At 41.6% G+C, this 21,211-nt stretch overlaps 1 protein-coding gene across 3 annotated transcripts in view; it reads right to left on the bottom strand.

The window, feature by feature from the left end:
- The window catches only part of PLPPR1 (phospholipid phosphatase related 1), a 194,627-nt gene that overhangs the window by 141,024 nt on the left and 32,392 nt on the right, over positions 1-21,211 (bottom strand). Inside the window, exon 2 of one of the 3 annotated variants that reach the window (XM_043514958.1) lies at positions 2,255-2,271. The exons of the other annotated variants lie outside the window; for them this stretch is intronic. The gene's annotated coding sequence lies outside the window, so the exon portion shown is untranslated. The remainder of the gene's footprint in view (positions 1-2,254; positions 2,272-21,211) is intronic. 3 annotated transcript variants of the gene reach the window in all.

Genomic DNA, 21,211 nt, shown 5'->3' with positions numbered 1-21,211 from the left:
CGCATTGCCCCATCCGCAGGTGCTGCCCCCACATCTCCCATTGGCTGCGGTTCATGGCCAACAGGAGCTGCGGGGACAGCACTTAGAGCCCCCTGGCTGCCCCTAAGCCTAGGAGCCAGAGAGGGGGCATGCTGGCTGCTTCCTGGGAGCTGCACGTCACAGAGGCTTGCAGGGAGCCTGCAGCCCAGCTGTGCAGTGCCGCCAGACAGTCACCCTAGAGTCTCATGATATTTGGGATTTTTCTTAAAGCCCCAGCTCCTGCAGATATGTAATTCAGTGAGAATCTGCTTTCATGTTAAAAAAAAATATATTAATCTAGTTCTTCTGGTTGTAAAGAAAAGCCAGAAAACAGGATGCAAGTGCACCTTAAAGAATCAAACACCAGAAGGCAAATAAAAAGAACCCCAAATTTATTATTTCTAAAAAAACCTCTTGGATTTTTAAGCCAATCCTATGATTTCCAGGGTCTGATCTGTGATTTTGGAATGCCTGGAAGTGGCAATACTATTTAACATGGTCAAGCTAATTTAAAACAAACTCCAGGCCTGACATCCAGAAGGGCTGATCACTCATAACTCAAAATGAAATCAACAGAAATTGTGGGTGCTCAGCACCTCTGAAACTCAGAACCTTGTTTTAAAACAAAATGGGTTCCTGAGCTCAGATCTTATATGTCAGGTTCCAGCCGAATTACCTTTAAAACAGAGGTTCTTAAAAGAAAAATTGATACTACTTGGACTCTAGTAGTTTTTTCTGTAGATGTTAGTATATCCCCTCGGTCTCTCTAACACTTTTCCATGTAGTTATTACCACAAAGTCCACAGACAAGTCATTAAAGGCAAGGATGTTGATTTCTTTATAGTTAAAATTATTTTATGTTCAATGATTTGCTGTCAATCAGAAAGCAAGCAAGTGAGAAATAGAAAGATTCTCTTCCCTGGAGAATTACCAACCATGAAACTTCTTTTCAAAAAAGAAAAGAAGGAACTTTCTTTAAAAGCGGCATCTGATTTACAGCAATTGGGACAAAGTTATCTCAGGTTAGTAATATTTGCACAGCACTAGTAATAAATGAAAGGGCAAAGGGAATGGAAGATAAAGGAATCAGAGTGCCTTGGTGTGTTTCATTGCAGATTTCAGAAAGCCAGTACACAGCTCTGCTTGTTTAATGGACTGTATAATATCAGATACTACCGTGCAATGAAAAAGAGATTAAACAAACTGTTGATACATTCATAGGGCTTTTGCTGCACATGTAAAAGCTGCTGCATTCAGATTAACTCTCATATGCTGGACGTGGCTGATTAGAGCATTTGCCTGGCTTCAGGAGTGAAAAGTCCCTCCAAAACATGACAAAGTCCTATTTTTTAAAAGAGCAAGCTGGAAACAATAAAGACAAATTATGGCAATGTTTGTTTTCAGGGTAAAGAATACAAAACAGGTCCAGGATTCAGATGCAGTGTCATTTCCAGATGTTGTTAATTTGACTGTCACTGGTAGCAGTACTTTTTCCACACCGTTTCTTTCCATTACTCTGTAAACGATATCCTTCAAACATCATGCTGTCAACGCTAATAATTTCCCCAACCAATGTATGCAGACAGAGGAAGTGCAATAGCGGCTGGTGTTATGTTCATGTCACACACACCCAGAGAAGTTAGATTTAAAAAAATGCTGTTGCTGGAAGGTCACACCGTAATGCGACTTTATTTCTTCAGAATTCAGAACCATAACACACAAGAACCCCATTAGCAGAGAAAGACATATCAGGTTGCTCCTTAGACCAGAGAGGCACAGCTTATCCCACCGTAGTCGAGGTTGACTCTCTGCAAACTGAACTGCTGGAATGTCCAAATTGAATGCTTCCCTATAAAGACCCCTAGCCTGCCATAGATTTAAAGTGATAGTTTGGAATTTTACAGTTTTCAATACACCACAAGAACAGAAAGGCAGAAAACTAATATTAGAAGCAAAGAGCCTGAGCCCATTAGTATTTTAAGCACTCCCACCTGATGCACTTACGCCAAGTCTCACAATCTTGCCAAGTGCAAAACTTGCTTTCAGTTCACATCACCCCTTTTAGATGCTGCATTGTTTATTTGAAGCCCAAGCTGTCAATTATTCCTCCTCTGTTAAGTGCACAATAGCTGCCTGCCTCTTCTCCACCAACCTAATTCAGCCTTCAGTTTTAGATTCATAGATAGATTCATAGATACTAAGGTCAGAAGGGACCATTCTGATCATCTAGTCTGACCTCCTGCACAGCGCAGACTACAGAATCTCACCCACCCACTCCTATGAAAAACCTCACCCATGTCTGAGCTATTGAAGTCCTTAAATCATGGTTTAAAGACTTCAAGGAACAGAGAAGCCTCCCTCAAGTCAACCATGCCCCATGCTACAGAGGAAGGCAAAAAACCTCCAGGGCCTCTCCAATCTGCCCTGGAGGAAAATTCCTTCCCGACCCCAAATATGGCAATCAGCTAAACCCTGAGCATATGGGCAAGATTCACCAGCCAGATACTACAGAAAATTCTTTCCTGGGTAAATCAGATCCCATCCATCTAATAGCCCATCTAAGGGGATTTGGCCTATTTACCCTGAATATTTAAAGATCAATTACTTACCAAAATCCCATTATCCCATCATACCATCTCCTCCATAAACTTATCGAGTAGAATCTTAAAACCAGATAGATCTTTTGCCCCCACTGCTTCCCTTGGAAGGCTATTCCAAAACTTTACTCCTCTGATGGTTAAAAACCTTCATCTGATTTCAAGTCTAAACTTCCTGGTGGCCAGTTTATACCCATTTGTTCTTGTGTCCACATTGGTGCTGAGCTGAAATAATTCCTCTCCCTCTCCTGTATTTATCCCTCTGATATATTTATAGAGAGCAATCATATTTCCCCTCAACCTTCTTTTAGTTAGGCTAAACAAGCCAAGCTCCTTAAGTCTCCTTTCATAAGACAAGTTTTCCATTCCTCGGATCATCCTAGTAGCCCTTCTCTGTACCTGCTCCAGCTTGAATTCATCCTTTTTAAACATGGGAGACCAGAACTGCACACAGTATTCCAGGTGAGGTCTCACCAGTGCCTTGTATAATGGTACTAAAACCTCCTTATCCCTACTGGAAATGCCTCTCCTGATGCATCCCAAAACCGCATTAGCTTTTTTCACAGCCATATCACATTGGCAGCTCATAGTCATCCTATGATCAACCAATACTCCAAGGTCCTTCTCCGCTTCCGTTACTTCTAATTGATGCGTCCCCAATTTATAACTAAAATTCTTGTTATTAATCCCTAAATGCATAACCTTACACTTCTCACTATTAAATTTCATCCTATTACTATTACTCCAGTTTACAAAGTCATCCAGATCCTCCTGTATAATATCCCGATCCTTCTCCGAATTGGCAATACCTCCCAGCTTTGTATCATCTGCAAACTTTATTAGCACACTCCCACTTTTTGTGCCAAGGTCAGTAATAAAAAGATTAAATAAGATTGGTCCCAAAACCGATCCCTGAGGAACTCCACTGGTAACCTCCCTCCAACCTGACAGTTCGCCTTTCAGTAGGACCCATTGCAGTCTCCCCTTTAACCAATTCCTTATCCACCTTTTGATGTTCATATTGATCCCCATCTTCTCCAATTTAACTAATAATTCCCCATGTGGCACGGTATCAAATGCCTTACTGAAATCTAGGTAAATTAGATCCACTGCATTTCCTTTATCTAAAAAATCTGTTACTTTTTCAAAAAAGGAGATCAGGTTGGTTTGGCACAATCTACCTTTTGTAAAACCATGTTGTATTTTGTCCCATTTACCATTGACTTCAATGTCCTTAACTAATTTCTCCTTCAAAATTTTTTCCAGGACCTTGCATACTACAGATGTCAAACTAACTGGCCTGTAGTTACCCGGATCACTTTTTTTTCCTTTCTTAAAAATAGGAACTATATTAGCAATTCTCCAATCATTCGGTACTACTCCTGAGTTTACAGATTCATTAAAAATTCTTGCTAATGGGCTTGCAATTTCAGGTGCCAATTCCTTTAATATTCTTGGATGAAGATTATCTGGGCCCCCCGATTTAGTCCCATTAAGCTGTTTCAGTTTCGCTTCTACCTCAGATATGGTAATATCTACCTCTATATCCTCATTCCCATTTGTCATGCTACCATTATCCCTAAGATCCTCTTTAGCCTTATTAAAGACTGAGGCAAAGTATTTGTTTAGATATTGGGCCATGTCTAGATTATCTTTAACCTCCACTCCATCCTCAGTGTTAAGCGGCCCCACTTCTTCTTTCTTAGTTTTCTTCTTATTTATATGGCTATAGAACCTTTTACTATTGGTTTTAATTCCCTTTGCAAGGTCCAACTCTACTCGACTTTTAGCCTGTCTCACTTTATCCCTACATATTCTGACCTCAATTAGGTAGTTTTCCTTGCTGATCCCTCCCATCTTCCACTCCCTGTATGCTTTCTGGTTCTTCTTAATCACCTCTCTGAGATGCTTGCTCATCCAGCTTGATCTACAACTCCTTCCTATGAATTTTTTCCCCTTTCTTGGGATACAGGCTTCCGATAGCTTCTGCAACTTTGATTTAAAGTAATCCCAGGCCTCCTCTACCTTTAGATCCATAAATTCTTCAGTCCAATCCACTTCCCTAACTAATTTCCTTAATTTTTGAAAGTCAGCCCTTTTGAAATCAAAAACCTTAGTTGCAGATTTATTTTTGTTAATTCTTCCATTTAGTTTGAACTGAATTAGCTCATGATCACTTGAGCCAAGATTGTCCCCTACAACCATTTCTTCTATGAGGTCCTCGCTCCTCACCAAAATTAAATCTAAAATGGCATCCCCCTCTAGTCGGTTCAGCAACTACTTGATGAAGGAATCCATCAGCTATCGCATCTAGGAAAATCTGATCCCTATTATTATTACTAGCACTGGTCCTCCAGTCTATATCTAGGAAGTTAAAGTCTCCCATGATCACGCAGTTTCCATTAGTATTTACTTTATTGAAGACATTAAAAAAGGCTCTATCCATATCCAAATTAGATCCCGGAGGTCTATAGTTTTACACTAACGTAAATGTGCCACTTGAAGTCAGTAGAATTATTCTGGATTTATACCAGCAATTGGCTCTGTGTGAGTCACTGCTCCTGTAATGCCATGAACAGTTTGAAGAGATTACATAGTATCCAGGATAAAGTAAGGCTTTATTTACCCTCCAGCATTTTAATAAAAAAATAATGTGAACACCTCTTTGATCACGAGCTGCCATCCCAACTTTTACAGCATGTAGTAGGAGAACCATATTGTTACAAATACAAGGTAGTTCGAAGAAGTGTCCCTAAGTAGTTCATCTTTACTAAGAATGTGCTAAATTCTATCCTCAGAGCCGCATTGCAGATATCTGAGATGTGTGAGGAAGCCACATTGAAGACTTCTATTAATTTCAGTGGGCTTTGGCTCAGGCTCTTAAACTGCAAAAGATTTCTACCTACATATGTAGTGTTAGGTTATTAATATCCCTGAGGTGACATGAGCCAACTAAAGTGTGTAAAAAAAGATAATGAACACAGAGGTTTGATAATTTTGGATGTCTTTCCAATAAAACCCATCATCAGAGTTATTAGAAAATGTAAATATTCTGTAAAAATCACTTCTTCTCCATATGTTTCTAGCACTTAGCTTGGAATAAACTAACAGCACTTCCTGGGGTGAGCAGTGAAACTTTACATTGCAGCAGCATTGAATTTGTATGGGAGGGGGAGTGAGAAAAACAATCCATAAAATCTTTTCTCTCTTAAAAAATAAATCAGGAATAAATGTGCCTCTCCAGCTGAATTAGCTCTGCCTCAGTGTGTGACTCAGAAACTGATAAAGATCATCGCTAGGAGCTAAATGAATTTTTTAGAATAAAAAAAAAACTACAGAAGACATGAAATTAAGCTACATTGTTTTTTGTACTTGAAAGTTCTTGGAATACTAATCTAAACACAGCAGTAATATAATTAGTAGATGTTAAAACTTCTTACTAAGGAAGTAAATATCATTATCCCCTTTGTACAGATGGGGAAACTGATGCACAGTGGCAAAATGACTTGCCCAAGGTAATCCAGCATGCCTTACGATTACAATTACTATTAAAGCAACAAATAAAAAGACAATGTCCAGTTACTTTTCCGTGGGGCATAGGCAGGCCACGATGGATTTCCTCTACAAAACTGACACATTTTAACACATTATACACATCCAAATTACATATTCATTAATTCTCTTCCAACCAGCGTTAAGTATTATGAATATTATGTCTTACACAACTCATACAATACATATGTGTAAGAGCCAATTTGCAGGACTTTTGCTGTCCATGCTATTTTCATGTTGTTATTTTTTCTAACTGATTTATTACCACTGATCAAGCATACTTGACTAGGTCACTTATACCCTTGACTCTGTATATGTTTGGAACTTTCCCAATAGTCTCGGGGCAATACATTCTGTTTATCCATTATGCTAACTCCCCTCTACATATGTAATATCCTCACATTTGGGCACACCCTGTGGTCAAAACAACCCCTCTGCCCTCTACAGCAGCAGATGCAAACAAAGTTTCTTAACAACAAGGTGTGACGGGTTGGATCACAGAAACCCTTTTGGGACTGCCACCTGACGTGCCTAGACTACCTCTGAGCCCATTTTCCCTGCCAGTTTGGGATTTCAGTACCTTGCCTTGTTTGAGTCAGACACCGCTTGCCGGCTGCAAACACAGATCCAAGTCTGAACCACGTCCCCCACAAGCTGCTGGCTTAACCAAAAACAGCTTAAGAAGTGCTCCTGTTTCTAGCACTCAGATACCCAGCTCCCAATGGGGTCCAAACCCCAAATAAACCTGTCTTACCCTGTATAAAACTTATACGGGGTAAACTTATAAATTGTTTGCCCTCTATAACACTGACAGAGAGATATGCACAGCTGTTTGCCCCCCGCCCCAGTATTAATACTTACTCTGGGTTAATTAATAAGTATAAAGTGATTTTATTAAATACAAAAAGTAAGATTTAAGTGGTTCCAAGTAATAACAGACAGTACAAAGTGAATTACCAAGCAAAATAAAATAAAACACGCAAGTTTAAGCGTAGTACAGTAAGAACGTGATTATAGATGAAATCTCACCCTCAGAGATGTTCCAATAGGCTTTATTTCACAGACTGGAAGCCTTCCTAGTCTGAATCCAGCAATCACTCACACCCCTGTAGTTGCTGTCCTTTGTTCCAGTTTCTTTCAGGCATCACTTTAGGGTGGAGGGGCTATCTCTTGAGCCAGCTGAAGACAAAATGGGCTTATTGAGCCTCCCTCAAGTCACATGTCCATACATGACTCAGCTCTTTACAGGCCTATGCCATGTTAGCCCGAACATTCCCAGGAAAGCTTAGATGTGGATTGGCATCTATCAAGGTCAATTGTTGGCCAAGTACTCCCAATTACTTGAATAACCCTTCACACTATGTTGATCAAATCTGCCTTAGGTGCTTTCTACAGCAAACACTTTAAATAAAAGCATAGAGCCAACGCTCCTAACTTCAGATATAAAAATGATACATGCATGCAAATAGGATGAACACATTCAGAAGAACATAATCTTTACAAAACTATGTTACATGGCATATGTTGCAGAAAACATATTCCACTTATGTCATGTTTACATTCATAAGCATATTTCTATAAAGCATTATAGGGGGCAATATCACACAAGGTCACTAAGGCAACACTCATATCAAGCAAAACTAGGCTAAAGCCAGCCAAGTCTGCATGAGTATCATCTTGGTCTGTCCAAATTTATTCATTCGAAATGACCCGTACGCCAATTTCCAATAGTCCAGTACCATGATAAAAATGATAACAGGAAACCTGAGCTATGAGGAAAGATTTAAAAACCTGGGCATGTTTAGTTCTGAGAAAGGAAGACTTGGCGGGAGATCTGAAAACAGTCTGCAAATATGTTAAAGGCTGTTATAAAGAGGATGGTGATCCATTGTTTTCCATACCCACTGAAGGTAGGACAAAAAGCCTGGGGCTTAATCTGCTAGCAAGGGAGATTTACGTTAGATATTAGAAAAAAAAAATCTTCCTAACTACAAGGATAGTTAAACTCTGGAATAGGCTTCCAAGGGAGGTTGTGGAACCCCTTCATCAGAAGTTTTTAAGAACAGGTTGGCAAACATCTGTTAGGATAAACTTGGTTCTGCTTCAGTGCAGGGGCTTGGACTAGATAACCTCTTGAAGTCCCTTCCAGCCCTACATTTCTGTGATTCTACAAAACTGAATGTATAGTGATATTTTTCATGCAAATAGTGTATTCACTGAAGAAAAATGCAGATCTGGGTTGACCAAAAGTATTTGTGAATTTGGGTCAAATTTGGCAAAAACTTTCAGCTAAAAAAAAAAAAGAAGAAAATCCAGAATGTTTACACCCCCGCCCCCCACACACAAATGAGCAACCCCCCTATCCCTCCCCCCAAAAGGTTTTGGGTCAAATAGAGTGTTTTGTTTGAGCCTAAACATTGTTTAAGGTCTTCGTTTTGTTGAGAAAACCCAGCCCAAATATTGTTTCAGTTCAATACAAAATTATTTGTTAATTTTTACTTTGACCACCGAACCAAATAAATAAAAATCAGTTATTCACCCAGCCCTAGTTTCAGTGTTTTGCAACATGCTGGTTAAGATGTTCCTTGTACAGAGTCAAATCCCGGACCCCATGAAATGAACAGCAAAACTACCACTTGGCTTCATCAGCCTAGGGTCTGGGGCCTAGTGAATTAGTTCTGTGAAAAGAAGGGCATCTCTACAATGATGCCACATGCTTTACAAAGGCTTTCAACTGCTGCCACTGCACCCAGCAACATGCTGAATGTGAATTTCCAGAAAGGGAGCTACCTCCAAAAGGACTGTGTATCCTAGAAATGCCTGATCAGCCCAAAGTGAGATAGTTAATTGCAAATGTGACATAGGAAACTTCTGCAGGGGGTGTTTCTGAGTACGGGGAATGAACCAATTAGACATCCCACAACTAGGCCAGTTGGAACCAGTGCTTCCTGCTACATTTCGAGTAGCAAAGCTGCCATCTCAGCAAACCTGTTTCCCGCACTCCTGTGAAAGTGCTGAAGGCACCCTACTGACACTGCCAAAGGTCAAATACTCATTGCTCCTCGTACCCTAGCAACAATGCATAGGATAGACAGCAGGATTAGCCCAGAAGAGAGAGAAAATCATATTTGAATAACTATACATTGAACAGTCTCCATAATAAGTTAATGTGAATGAATCCAGAGCTTAAGAATGATTAGAGGGTTTAGGATAGGGAATGCTTTGGAAATTTAAAATTAAATTGAAAATTCAGGGACTGGAAAAATGAGTTGTCTGTTAAGGCAGCTATTAATATTTTATCATAAAATAACAATAAGATGCCAAAAACTGACTTCTTCACTGGTTATTATTCAGTTTACATTCAATGGTGATCAGGTAAATGCCAAGCAAAGTCAATCAGAATGTGCCTAGTAAGGACAAAGTGTATTTTTCATGTATACTAGGCATCTATACATAGCTTGTGCAGGGCTTGGCTGAAAATTCAACAGAGTTCTAATGCAGGAATTTCCAACCTTTCCTTTACTGGGACATCCCCTCCCACCTAGCAACATGAGAGAGGCAGGATGCTCATGACCCCTTGATACCTGTTCATGTCCTCCACATTGAGAATGAGAGCTGTCCAGAGGACAATAATTCCAATGCGTAACTTTTCAGGTTTCAAAATTTTGTTTTCATCCCACATGGAACCTTTGGAACATTTTCATCAAAACTGCTGTTTTGTGGATCCAAAACTCAGGTTTTTTATTCCTTTCTCTCTGGTTAGATGTGACCAGAGAGCACGAGTCTTCAAAGTCTATCTTGATGAAAACTTTGTCAAAACCATAAAACTACATCTCCACTAAATGTTTTGGCTTCAGTGAATTTCACTTTGTCAAAAGTGGTCTGACGAGCTGTACTGAGAACCTCTGTTTCAATGCAAAATGACAGAGAGAGAGAGAGAGAGAGAGAGAGAGAGAGAACAATCTGAATATGCTGACAGACATATATTGTCCTGGGGATTAAAAAAATGAATGGAAAGTGTTAAACATTCCACACTAGTGTAATTTCTATTATTTATCTAGCTACAAAAGAATTGGATTATTCATTTAGAAAGATAGCTCAGCATTTCACACAAAACTGGATAATCCCTCAATTCACCATGTCTAACATGTAACATTTATACCCAATGAATCAAAACTGCGGAACCACCTGATCAACATCCTCTACAGCAAACAGGGAAAGATTAAGAATGAGCTCTCAAAACTGGATACTCTCATAAAGAACCAACCTTCCACACAAACTTCCTCGTGGCTGGACTTTACAAAAACTAGACAAGCCATTTACAACACACACTTTGCTTCTCTACAAAAGAAAAAGGACACTAAGCTATCTAAACTACTATATGCCACAAGGGGCCACAACAATGGTTCCCGTAACCCACCCAGCAATATTGTTAATCTATCCAACTATACTCTTAGCCCAGCAGAAGAATCTGTCCTATCTCGGGGCCTCTCCTTTTGCCCCTCCACCCCAACAAAAATGATACAGTTCTGTGGTGACCTAGAATCCTATTTTCGACGTCTCCGACTCAAGGAATATTTCCAACACACCTCTGACCAACATATTAACCCACAGAGACCTTCCTACCAACACCACAAAAAGAAGGATTCTGGGTGGACTCCTCCTGAAGGTCGAAACAGCAGCCTGGATTTCTACATAGATTGCTTCCGCCGACGTGCACGAGCTGAAATTGTGGAAAAGCAGCATCGCTTACCCCATAACCTCAGCCGTGCAGAACACAGTGCCATCCACAGCCTCAGAAACAACTCTGACATCATAATCAAAAAGGCTGACAAAGGAGGTGCTGTCGTCATCATGAATAGGTCGGAGTATGAACAAGAGGCTACTAGGCAGCTCTCCAACACCACTTTCTACAAGCCATTACCCTCTGATCCCCCTGAGCGTTACCAAAAGAAACTACAGCATTTGCTCAAGAAACTCCCTGAAAAAGCACAAGAACAAATCCGCACAGACACACCCCTAAAATCCCGACCTGGGGTATTCTATCTGCTACCCAAGATCCATAAACCTGGAAATCCTGGACGCCCCATCATCTCAGGCATTGACACCCTGACAGCAGGATTGTCTGGCTATGTAGACTCCTTCCTCAGGCCCTTCGTTACCAGCACTCCCAGCTATCTTCGAGACACCACTGACTTCCTGAGGAAACTACAGTCCATTGGTGATCTTCCTAAAAACACCATCCTAGCCACTATGGATGTAGAAGCCTCTACACCAACATTCCACACAAAGATGGACTACAAGCCGTCCGGAACAGTATCCCCGATACTGTCACGGCTAACCTGGTGGCTGAACTTTGTGACTTTGTCCTCACCCATAACTATTTCACATTTAGTGACAATGTATACCTTCAAATCAGCGGCACTGCGATGGGTACCCACATGGCCCCACAGTATGCCGACATTTTTATGGCTGACTTAGAACGCTTCCTCAGCTCTCGTCCCCTAATGCCCCTACTCTACTTGCGCTACATTGATGACATCTTCATCATCTGGACCCATGGAAAAGAAGCTCTTGAGGAATTCCACCATGATTTCAACAATTTTCATCCCACCATCAACCTCAGCCTGGACCAGTCCACACAAGAGATCCACTTCCTGGACACTATGGTGCTAATAAGCGATGGTCACATAAACACCACCCTATATCGGAAACCTACTGACCGCTATTCCTACCTACATGCCTCTAGCTTTCATCCAGATCATACCACTCGATCCATTGTCTACAGCCAAGCGCTACAATATAACTGCATTTGCTCCAACCCCTCAGACAGAGACAAACACCTACAAGATCGCTATCATGCATTCCTACAACTACAATACCCACCTGCTGAAGTGAAGAAACAGATTGACAGAGCCAGAAGAGTACCCAGAAGTCACCTACTACAGGACAGGTCCAACAAAGAAAATAACAGAAGCCATCACCTTCAGCCCCCAACTAAAACCTCTCCAACGCATCATCAAGGATCTACAACCTATCCTGAAGGACGACCCATCACTCTCACAGATCTTGGGAGACAGGCCAGTCCTTGCTTACAGACAGCCCCCCAATCTGAAGCAAATACTCACCAGCAACCACACACCACACAACAGAACCACTAACCCAGGAACCTATCCTTGCAACAAAGCCCGTTGCCAACTCTGTCCACATATCTATTCAGGGAATACCATCATAGGGCCTAATCACATCAGCCACACTATCAGAGGCTCGTTCACCTGCGCATCTACCAATGTGATATATGCCATCATGTGCCAGCAATGCCCCACTGCCATGTACATTGGCCAAACTGGACAGTCTCTACGTAAAAGAATGAATGGACACAAATCAGACGTCAAGAATTATAACATTCAAAAACCAGTTGGAGAACACTTCGATCTCTCTGGTCACTCGATCACAGACCTAAGAGTGGCTATCCTTCAACAAAAAAGCTTCAAAAACAGACTCCAACGAGAGACTGCTGAATTGGAATTAATTTGCAAACTGGATACAATTAACTTAGGCTTGAATAGAGACTGGGAATGGATGAGTCATTACACAAAGTAAAACTATTTCCCCATGGTATTTCTCCCCCCCACCCCACCCCACCCCCCACTGTTCCTCTGATATTCTTGTTAACTGCTGGAATTAGCCTACCTTGCTTGTCACCATGAAAGGTTTTCCTCCTTTCCCCCCCCTGCTGCTGGTGATGGCTTATCTTAAGTGATCACTCTCCTTACAGTGTGTATGATAAACCCATTGTTTCATGTTCTCTGTGTGTGTATATATAAATCTCTCCTCTGTTTTTTCCACCAAATGCATCCAATGATGTGAGCTGTAGCTCACGAAAGCTTATGCTCTAATAAATTTGTTAGTCTCTAAGGTGCCACAAGTACTCCTTTTCTTTTTGAAAAGTTTCTATATCACTCCCATTTATTGCTTTATCTCCCTTGCCAGAGTAAAGCTTTGTTTCTGATTGTGGTCAGCATTTTCTTTAAGTGGTAGAACAGGGATTTTGTCTGTACAGTCACCTTTGTCTGGCTTGTCCTTGTCCATCCCTCCTCGAATGCAAGTCAACCCCCACACCATTCTATTTTGTTGTGAGCTTGTTCTTTCCATTTCTGGCCAAAGTGTTTTGTCATGGGATCAGCCCAGCAGTTGCTTGTGGTCTCTGGGGATCCAGTCACTGATGTAGATTGTCCACCTATTGTCTTGCCCGCGGACTAAATGACCCGCCCATCCTCACGGTTCCTTCTAGCCTTAAAGTCTATTAATCTGCCCCTGCATCTGGAACAATGACCATATTTTCGTCCACCAAGCATTCCTTCCTCAGAACCCACTCGCTTCTAGCAATTCTTCCTAACCATAAACCGTGCCCACAACCTCCTTTGCCTAAACTGTTGTCTTAAGTCTTTATCCTATCTTCGTTGTTTTATCTAATTTAGATTATAATCACTCCAGGACAAAGAACGTGACTTTCCCTGTGTACATGAAATGTGTATAAATTTCCAGTATTATATAAGTACAGGCCATATTGAGATACCCTAACTTTCACTGAGCAGTACTGGGCAGCATGCCAAGTCCTATTAAAGTCAGCAGGAATACTCATTGAGTAAGGTATTAGCAAACATGATTAAAGGGTGTCAAAATGGTGCCCTAAATGATTTATAAAATCATCCTAATAATCTTCCACCCTCTTAAAATGTATATCCTCTCTCCACTTTACCTGCTTCCTCATTAGAACAACAACAGGAATTGAGTGAGTGACTTCATGTACTGCAGAACAGAAAGTTATTCTGTGGGTGTTTTCTATCAAATTAAATCAAAATTAGCCAGGCAGCAAAGTGTGCCATCAGTCAAGGACATTCCCTACTCTCTCTCTTATGTTTCAGAGTAGCAGCCGTGTTAGTCTGTATTCGCAAAAAGAAAAGGAGTACCGGTGGCACCTTAGAGACTAACAAATTTATTAGAGCATAAGCTTTCGTGAGCTACAGCTCACTTCATCGGATGCTCTCTCTTATGGTTATTCTGCAATCAGCTGAGATAATTTAGCCTAAGCTTGGCAAATGAAGCTTTTAAACTAGACAACACTGCTTATAACAAAGGGCATTTAAACTAGACAACACTGCTTATAACAAAGGGCATCCCAACTGCACTGTATTCAGGTTAATATTTAATGGCGGCAATTTTGTACATTTCAAAAACCAATCCTCTCATTTACACAAAATCCCTCCATGCTTGTTATACGAAAATGACATTCTGTTCTGCCCCGGTGCATTCCTAACTGCTGGTGGCTTGATGACAGGCTATTCTGTTACTCTTTTATCTGTTCACTGAAGTTCTGTTTCTCATCCCTGACAATGACTGCACAAACACCCTCTTCCTTGACTAATGTGCAACATATTTTCCTCATCTAAAATGTGCCCAACTCTAATAACAAACCATGTGTTTTCTCCACTCCGTCCTTCTAAACAATGGGTCTATAATAACAACTCTATCTCCTCTGCAATTGGTTTTGTACATTTAATCCAATAAATTGCAAATATAATATTTAAATAACACATTACATTTTATTTGGCATGTGGGAAAATGTAATGAAAGGGTGGGTTTTGGAACGTCAATGGGATAAATAAATAATATTCCACTTGATCACATTGAACCATTCTGTTATGGTGTGTTGCTCAGAATACAGTCATTATGAATAAGCTGTATTGTACAATATTCAACCAAAGTCCAGCTTCCTTAGGTAAAAACTGGAAGGCACTGAGGAATCAGAAGTCTTATGAATTTGCGTATTGCTCTGTCCATGTTTCTGGGATCTCCTTAAACTGAAACACAGAGACTTAGTAATGAGGCACATGAATATGAGCTTTATTGATTATATCTGCACTGTATGCGTATCCACGCAGCGTTGACTAAACTCTCTGTATGCGCTCAGTGGCAGGGCTGGAATGGATTCTCCTGGTGCTGTTTCTTTTTGGTTGTTTAACTCTGGTTAAGGATCTGAAAGGAGTACTCCCTGGGCATTGCAATTATAATCTAAGCCACAGTGTGGTGCTCTGACCCCCTCTAGCAGTGGGAGGGTAGGCCAAATACAGAGGTTAATAAGCCTGCTATAGCCATGGCTAATAAAGCTGGGTGTTTTAGCTCCAGCAGTAAAGGCTCATGGTTTTAGATTCAAAGATCCTAGGTTCAATCCACATTGTCAAAGACCCACCCAGGGGCATGGCATTACTATATCCTTCAATCCAAAGTAGGAGGACAAGACTACAATTTATCAAAACACGTGTACAAAATTCACATCTGTATGTCTGGCTGCTGCTACTTTTTCTTTTTGAAGTTAAACATCAAATAATATGCTTTGAGGGCTTTTTCCCCCCCCACAGATAAACCGGACAAGGCCACCCAACATAGACATTTCCAATACTATCTTCCTAACACTAAGATAATGGCCTGGGGACTCCTTTGGTCCATACAGAGGGGACCCTCTGTTCACATTTCTTTCCCCATCCAGCACACAAGTGGGGCTCATCTGCCTCCCTGGCACTATCCTAGCCATCCTCTAGACACCACGGACAACATTTCATGGGTATGTGTGGAAGTAGGGGCTGGAGGCTGTGAGCCAGGGGCATGCAGTGCAGGATGAGGACAGGGATAGAAGGGGACAGACATACACCATCTCTCCTCCCACCCTAAAGAGACACCTCAGAAAAAGCTAAACACAGACAAGGGCAGCAATAGCTTTTCCGTGGAGCTTGTGCGTTCCCTCTTTTGGCCAACACGCTCATTGGAGACCCTGGTGATACCATGCAACCATGCTGTGGGGGAGCCAGTGGAGACAGGAGGGGTCAAAGCTGGCTCAGGAATTCCAGCAGATCCATTGGGTTAAGGGGCAGGCCCATGTCCCACTGCCATCCTGCTGCTTCCCCTCAGACAGAGCCTTTCACTGCCACGTGTACCTATGCACCACCGTGACAGGGGCGGACACAGCCTGCCTTTCACTGTGACATGTAGCCGCACATGTAGTGCCTGGATTCCACATGCCGCCATAAACGTAGGCAAGGCATGTGAGGGACGCTCTCAAAACAGCTTTCCTTACCTACGGGGACCAAACTGACAGTGTGTGTGATTGTTCTGAAGCTTGGAAACACACACACATTCCTGGTGCCTTCTGTTCCCAACAGCTCACCCACATTACTGGGCTGATGAGAACAAATCAGGTGTTTACAACATCAAATGGTCACTTAGAGGCTTTTGAAAATCCCACTCTTAATAGCCTAATTGGCTACTCGCATGAGAAACTAGCCTATTTGCAAATGCAATAACATGGGAATTATGAGGGGAAACATGTTTGCCATTATACAGCACGGAATAGGCAAGATCTCTGTCCAAGCAGTCTAAACAGACAAACAGAAGGAAAAAAAACCAAACAAAACCAGAAAGACACAGACACACGGAGCTCCAGGAGACTAGGAGAGGGAAAAATCAGAATGTAACTGTGTTTTTGCAAATGGTCCTAATATGTGTTTGAAAATTTGTCCCTTTAATAATTAGTTGGCTGATAAAGTTGAACTACTAGAGAATGCTTTTTACCCATTCAGGCAATAGGGCTGACAACTTTCTAACTGCACAAAATCGAACACCCTTGCCCTGCCCCGCCCCTTCTCTGAGGCCCCACCCCCCACTCACTCCCACCTCCCTCCCACTGTCGCTCGCTCTCCCCCACCCTCACTCACTTTCACTGGGCTGGGGTGGAGAAGGAGGTGATGGCTCTGGTTGGAGGTGCAGGCTTTAGGATGAGGCCAAAAAGGTGGGATTTAGCGTGAAGAAGGGGGCTCCGCACTGGGGCCAAAGAATTTGGAGTGCGGGAGCAGGCTCAGGCTCGGACAGGAGGTTCGGGGGCAGGAGGGGATGTGGGGTTCAGGCTCTGGGAGGGGGCTCAGGGCTGGGGCAGGGGGTTGGGGTGTAGGCTCTGGGAGGGAGTTAGGGTGTGGGCTCCAGCCAGGTGGCGCTTACTCAAGGCAGCTCCCGGTCGGCGGTGCAGTGGGGCTAAAGCAGCCTGCCCTGGCTCCATGCAGCTCCCGGAAGCAGCCAGCATGTACCTACAGCACCTAGGCGGAGGAGTCAGGGGGCTCTGCATGCTGCCCAAGCTGATAAGCACCACCCCCACAGCTCCAATTGGCCACGGTTCCCGGCCAATGGGAGCTGTGGAGCCGGAACTGGGGCACCACGCGGAGCTTCCCTGATCACCTCTCTGCTTAGGGGCCGCAGGGACATAACGGACACTTTCAGGAGCTGCGCAGAGCCAGAGCAGGCAGGGAGCCCGCCTTAGCCCCACTCCACCGCCAACTGGACTTTTAACGGCCCGATCAACAGTGCCGTCAGCGAAAACCGGACACCTCCCAACCCTACCAGGAAAGAAAAGGAAATATAAATTTTTCACTTGTACATCAACACACAGGACTCTAATTGACAAATGAACCTTTCACATTTACTTTGCTTTGCATTTAATAATAGTCACTCATAAAGGACCTGATCCTGCACCATTAAAGTCGATGGGAGCTTTGCCATGGATTTCAGTGGGCACAGGATCAGACCGATAGACTCCTCCAGCCTGTCAGTCAGTAAGAAAACCCCTTCACTGAGACATCACAATGTGACTTTAACCCACTCACTTGTTTCTGGATCATAATTTACCCTCAATTATTGCACAAAACACGCACTGACTTCAACAGGAGCTGGACATTCACAAGACTTGTATATGACGTCTGTACATATACAAAAAGATTTTTGTTTTTGAGCAGTTTACAAGGGTATACTTATTAAAGCTAGTTGAAAAAAAACTTAGGTTGAACCATTTTCCATCTGAAAATGCAGTTACGTCAAAACTGAAATGTTTTGTGAAATCGTGTTGATGTTGTCAAAATTGTGTTTTGGAGAAGCACCATGAAAAAGTTCCAACAACGTCAAAAAAAAACCAAACAAACAAAAAAAAAACCCCTCAATTTGTTGAAATGAAACATTTTGATCAATCAAAATTATTTTTCCCCAGAATTTTCTTTAGCAGAGATTTTCTTAATTTACAAATTTCATTATAATATCTGAACAAAAGTAAGTTTTGAAATCTCAGAATGCTTCAGGAAATAGAATTTCCATCTTCCATACACCTCTCATATAAATATATACATGTGTTGTGTGAGTTTACATGTAAATTGCTCAAAGACAAAAATCTTTCTGCTTATTAGCCAAGCAACAAATAAGGAAAGCTGACAATCAAATTAAGAACATAACAGATTACTATTAAATATTTAGCATAAAAAGATCATAAGCACAGCGCCATTATGCATTTTTATTTCCAAATAAAAAACTACTACTAGAAAATTGCGTATCTTTACCATAAAGGGAGCTAACCAGAACTAGTGTTTCAGTTGTCATTTAGTAATTGGGTAATTTTTAAAGCCATTTTATTATAACATCTGTGGAAATTCTCTTGTGACTTAATTACAACTTTGTTACAAAGGCTGCAATGTGAAGACAAAAAGCCCCTCTTATTTGTTGTGCCGGTCTCTAAATATTGCTATAAAGCCAACAGAATAAATATTTTGACATTCCGTTTACTACTGGTAGCAGCTGGGAGTTGCAATGGGGTTGTGCTGTCATGATAAATTTTTAAATACATTATAAAATTAGAATAATTTCCAAATGATTAAAATACATAATTATAATTCCTTCTTTAAAACTAGTTGTGAAACAGATCCTAGGCCAAATTCTTCTCTAATTTACACCAGTGCAAATCCAGATTTACGAGAGTGTAATTCAGAGCACAAATTTTGACTCATAACTTATATTTATGTAATAACCGCCATCTAGGTCATGACTGGGGATTGATCCACAAATTTCCAAAGTAAAAATCATGAGCCTGTACACCTTCAGTTAAAGCACTAAGTTCAACTGATGTGAACTGCAACAGACTCATATCGCTGAGTACAGATGCGTGTTTGTAACACACACTGAACACCTGAATCTTATTTTCATATAGGGTGAAATTAAACCCTTTACACACGGTAACCACAAATACTATGCACCTTTAAACTTTATTTTTAGGGTCTACATGGGACTTAAGTGGTGCACAAAGCCTAGTTCACTGCATGGGGTGAATTTCACTATAAAAGATTAAAATATATTTGGCCAAATTCAGTGCTAACTTACATCCTGCGCAATTTGAGTCAAGGTTCCTTCCCCACTCTGAATTCTAGGGTACAGATGTGGGGACCTGCATGAAAGACCCCCTAAGATTATTCTTACCAGCTTAGGTTAAAAACTTCCCCAAGGTACAAACTTTGCCTTGTCCTTGAACCCTATGCTGCCACCACCAAGCCTGTTAAACAAAGAACAGGGCAAGAGACCACTTGGAGACATCTTCCCCCAAAATATCCCCCCAAGCCCTACACCCCCTTTCCTGGAGAAGGCTTGATAAAAATCCCCACCAATTTGCACAGGTGAACACAGACCCAAACCCTTGGATCTTAAGAACAATGAAAAATCAATCAGGTTCTTAAAAGAAGAATTTTAATTAAAGAAAAGGTAAAAGAATCACCTCTGTAAAAATCAGGATGGTAAATATCTTACATGGTAATCGGATTCAAAACACAGAGAATCCCTGTAGGCAAAACCTTAAGTTACAAAAAGACATAAAAACAGGAATATAAATTCCATTCAGCACAGCTTATTTTACCAGCCAATTAACAAAAGGAAACCTAACGCATTTCTAGCTAGATTACTTACTAATTTAACAGAGTTTCTGAGACTGCATTCCTGATCTGTTCCTGGCAAAAGCATCACACAGACAGAAAGACCCTTTGTTTCCCCCCTCCAGCTTTGAAAGTACCTTGTCTCCTCATTGGTCATTTTGATCAGGAGCCAGTGAGGTTATCTTAGCTTCTTAACCCTTTACAGGTGAAAGGGTTTTGCCTCTGGCCAGGAGGGATTTTATAGCACTGTATACAGAAAGGTGGTTACCCTTCCCTTTATTTTATGACAAGCCCAAATTCAATTCCTAGTGTAAAACCGCTGAAGTCAAAAGTATCACACCGGTGGGGAATGAAAGAATATAAGATAAAAATGCCAACAGCACACACCAGGGATAGTCAAGAGGTAGATGCGGACCAAATCCAGATTATGAGATACTTTTGAATGGACCCTGAAATCTTTGTATTTCCTTATTGTTATTATTATTATTATTTTCTCTAGAGTCTGGTCCTTGACCAAGAAATCTGGACCTTGACAAAAAATTATTGACTACCCTTGGCATACACTCTACTTACTGCTGGTTAGTATGTTCTCCCTAGAGTTTGGTTACCATGCCACAGAAGACGTTCGGTTATAAAAACAAGCCAACGGACGTGATCCACACCCAGGTGAAGGGAGTGCTCCAGTAGTGTGCATTTAAGTCGTTACATACTGAAAGCTGAGCCTGTGCAAATGGAGTCTGTGTTGAGACCCCTCTTGAGGCCCACTGGATAGAAATGGGCAGGTTGTTTGGCCTAATCTTGAACTGACTCATTCAGCATAGGTGCCAAATTAGGCAGCAAATTTGTACATTACTTGCCACGAGCGTTACTTGCCACTCTTATAATAAGGTCTGAACCATAAGGGCCATACTTGTGGCTTTTACCTACAACACGCATGTAGCTCAATGGCGCTGCTTTTCTCCCTCCTGACACTGTGGGGGAGGGTTTCATCCGGACAATTCAAAAGGTCAGCAAACCCTAGAAACCTAATAAACCACGAGAAAGGTTGTCCAAATTCAATATGCTGCAGGGTCAGCCAACCCTAGTGTTAAAGTACAGGACAGTATTGTTTTAATAAAGCAGTAGATTACTGTGTACACAGGCTGGATTGTCAATGCATAATACAGCATAATAGCAAAGCCGCACTGATGGAGCAATACACTTTTTTCCCCAGCTTCTTTGTTAGGTTTGAATGATAGAAAGTGACAGAGTGGAAAA

This window comes from Dermochelys coriacea, chromosome 5 (genome assembly GCF_009764565.3).
Source record: "Dermochelys coriacea isolate rDerCor1 chromosome 5, rDerCor1.pri.v4, whole genome shotgun sequence".
In the NCBI taxonomy this organism is placed as follows: Eukaryota; Metazoa; Chordata; order Testudines; family Dermochelyidae; genus Dermochelys; species Dermochelys coriacea.
The sequence above is the reverse complement of the archived record's forward strand: the minus strand, read 5'-3'. Positions and strand labels throughout refer to the sequence as shown.